The sequence below is a fragment of the Myodes glareolus genome, chromosome 2 (genome assembly GCF_982192425.1).
Source record: "Myodes glareolus chromosome 2, mMyoGla1.1, whole genome shotgun sequence".
NCBI classification, from domain to species: domain Eukaryota; kingdom Metazoa; phylum Chordata; class Mammalia; order Rodentia; family Cricetidae; genus Myodes; species Myodes glareolus.
The window spans coordinates 139,184,274-139,187,497 of record NC_142027.1 but is presented as its reverse complement, the minus strand read 5'-3'; the positions used below and the strand labels follow the sequence as shown (position 1 = coordinate 139,187,497).

General features: G+C 46.8%; 2 non-coding genes across 2 annotated transcripts; both read left to right on the top strand.

The window, feature by feature from the left end:
- Positions 1-141, top strand: LOC125393338 (U4 spliceosomal RNA). The gene has a single exon (XR_007229778.1). It is a non-coding gene; the product is annotated as a U4 spliceosomal RNA (small nuclear RNA).
- Positions 142-869: 728 nt separating this feature from the next.
- LOC148123181 (U4 spliceosomal RNA) lies at positions 870-1,010 on the top strand. Its single transcript, XR_015737343.1, has one exon. It is a non-coding gene; the product is annotated as a U4 spliceosomal RNA (small nuclear RNA).
- Positions 1,011-3,224: the final 2,214 nt, after the last annotated feature.

Sequence of the window (3,224 nt, the reverse complement as noted above, 5' to 3'; positions counted from 1 at the left end):
AGCTTTGCGCAGTGGCAGTATCGTAGCCAATGAGGTTTATCCGAGGCGCGATTATTGCTAATTGAAAACTTTTCCCAATACCCCGCCGTGACGACTTGCAATATAGTCGGCATTGGCAATTTTTGACAGTCTCTACGGAGACTGAATAACGTTGTTTCAAAAGAAAATTGTTAACTACTTTTCTCCAGAGTGTTTTTTAACTAACTGTGACTTGACATGTCTCACCCGGCTTACTCTTTCTTGCTTTATACCTTTTCTTTTACATCTTTAGCTATTTGTTTGTTTTTATTTCCTTTTTTGCTACTTTTTGCTTTTGTTGCTATTTTCTTTATAACTCTAATCTGTTAATGTTTTCTGCTCGCGATCTCAAGGTTCTGAGTTCACCTTTGAAGTTGTTTTTTTGAAGTTTCTCCTCCCTCCCTCCAACCGCCCGTCGTTTATTTAAAAGGAATCTCAGTTTTATTGACAAAAAGCATCCCTGGATAGCTGAAAACTCGCAGCTGTCCTCCTGCCCCCCGCCTCCCGAGTGCGGACGGACGCGAGTCTTTAAGTCCCCTACGAGGTCTGTTTCAAATCCTTACCCGCGTTCTCCCGCCGCGGTCGAGAGTCTCCACCCCGGCCATCGCGATGACGTTAGCCTCATTTGCATAAGAGTCCCCCAGCATCCCAAGCGACGGTTGCGCTGTTTGTAAATCACGAGCGTCCGGACGCGAGATGACCCACCGGCAAGAATCTGTCCACGCAGATGACTGCGATGGAGCTGCTGGGCTTGGGCCCGTCGCGTGGCGGGTCGCGCGTGGGCAGGAGCTCACCGTGACTGTGACGCGGATCTTCAGCCCTGGGAAGCTGAGCGAGCGCTGTCGTTCATCAGCTTTGCGCAGTGGCAGTATCGTAGCCAATGAGGTTTATCCGAGGCGCGATTATTGCTAATTGAAAACTTTTCCCAATACCCCGCCGTGACGACTTGAAATATAGTCGGCATTGGCAATTTTTGACAGTCTCTACGGAGACTGAACATCTCACGTTTAAAAGGAAGACTTTATTGTCTAGAATGGAGTCTGTTTGGTGTTTCTTGGAAGTGATCACACTTATTTTCAGTCTCCGCGGGGAAAGCAGATTTTTCTGAGGAGTCTCAAGCAGAGCAGACATAGACGTCTCTGTAGACTAATTTTCTGATTAAGTGTGCTTAGTGCCTGTGTAGAGGACCAGGGTTTGGTTCCCATCCCCACATCAAGTAGCTACTCCCTCATTGTGTGGCAGCGTGTGTGTGTGTGTGTGTGTGTGTGTGTGTGTGTGTGTGTGAGAGAGAGAGAGAGAGAGAGAGAGAGAGAGAGAGAGAGAGAGAGAGAGAGAGAGAGAGAGATCTCAAGAGAGGTCCTGGGGAGAGGCAGGAGGATCAGGAATTTGGATCAAGTTCAAGACTAGCCTGGGCTACATGCGATCTGTAACAAACAAAAGACAAGCAAGTATTAAGAACTTGTGCTACACAAGTATATCAGTCCTGATCTGGTACAATGGCACATGCCTACAATCCTAGCTACTCAGGAGCCTGAAGGCAAGAAGATCACAAGTTCAAAGTCAGCCTGGGTAATTTAGCAAGCGAGCTAACAGGACTTTGTGTCAGACCTAAGAGCCTGAGTTCCATCCTCAACACCCATAAGGTGGCAGGAGAGAATGACTTCCAAAGTTGCCCTCTAAGCTCCACATAAGCATTTAACACAACAGCACCTGCCTACACGCACACACACAAAATAAAGAAATAATTTGAGCCGGACGGTGGTGGTGCATGCCTTTAATCCCAGCGCTGGTCTACAAGAGCTAGTTCCAGGACAGGCTCCAAAGTTACAGAGAAACCCTGTCTCGAAAAACCAAAAAGGAAAAAAAAAATAATAATTTTATGCTTAATTTTTTTTAATCTGAAATAAAGAATTTAATTAATAAATAAAACAAGCACTGGTTCTGGTTACTTATACTACAAATGGCTTCCATAAACACCAGAGTGGCAGCCTCATTTGAATATTTGCCTTTATCAGTGCACCTCTGAGTTTAAAAAAAAAAAAACAAATTCACAAGCCTCACTATGTAGCCTTGGCTATCCTGGAACTCACAGAGATCCACCTGCCTCTGCCTCCCCAGTGCTGGAATTAAAGGCCTATGCCACCACTGCCAGGCTTTGAAAAATAAAAAATAAAAAAAGGCCGGGGCAGTGGCACATACCCAGCACTCCCAGGCAGAAGTAGGAGGTAAAAAAAAAAAAAAAAAAACACCTTGGAGAGGAATTGGCAATGTCACTGAAGAACCCACACAAAGACTCAAGTGAGGATGTATTTTATTAAGAGTACAAAATTCATAATTTAAGAGGGCGACAAAAAAAACTCAGTGATCAAATAAATAATATTTTTAGTGAGATGAGTCAAGGAGGGCGAGGGTAGATATGAAGGACAGGTCACGGTCTCACTACGCACCGTCCTCAGCCTCCCAAGCGCCGGAGTTACAGGTGTGCGCACACCTTTTTCAGTTGTCCCAAAGGACACACAGTTTAGGCAGCAGTTAGGAAATGAGCAGTTAGACTTGGCCACACGGTCCAGCTCATGCTTCTTGATGGCGTGGGAGTTGCAGGAGCCCTCAGCGGCACAGATGAGCTCATCAGCAAAACACTCATTCCTGAGAGACCTGGGGTGGGAGCACCTTGCCTAGGGATGATCTGAATCACTGGGCGGGGACACACCCACAGCCTGCAGCCTCCGGTCCCTGCTCATCCAAAGCCTGTTGAGTCTTCCCCAGGGACAACGGTTGATGATGGCATTCAGCAGGACCTGCAGAGGGTTTTTACCAGTGAGAAGGTGATCTCAAAGGCATGCTTGACTATGTGCGCCGTCATGAGCTTTGTCATCGAGCTAGGGAGGAGCTCGGGATGGGACACTGCGCTCTGCATTCCTCCCTGCTGTGCTGTGCAGGGGCATTTCCACGGCAGTGTAACCTGAAGGGAAATACAGTTGTTCTGTACGTCATCAGAGCTCCGTTTCCCCGACAGCGCAATGTCTGAGGGCTCTTGACACCGCGGGTGTAGCGGTCTCCCACTCAGTCGTTCTGAGAACACCGCCACCCGGCTTAACTTAGTATTCATCTAGGAAGTTTGGGCTATATTAATGAAGATCGAGAATTCCAGACTACTTATATACAGAACAGAACACTTTAAACAATGTGATTTCATTTTATATTAT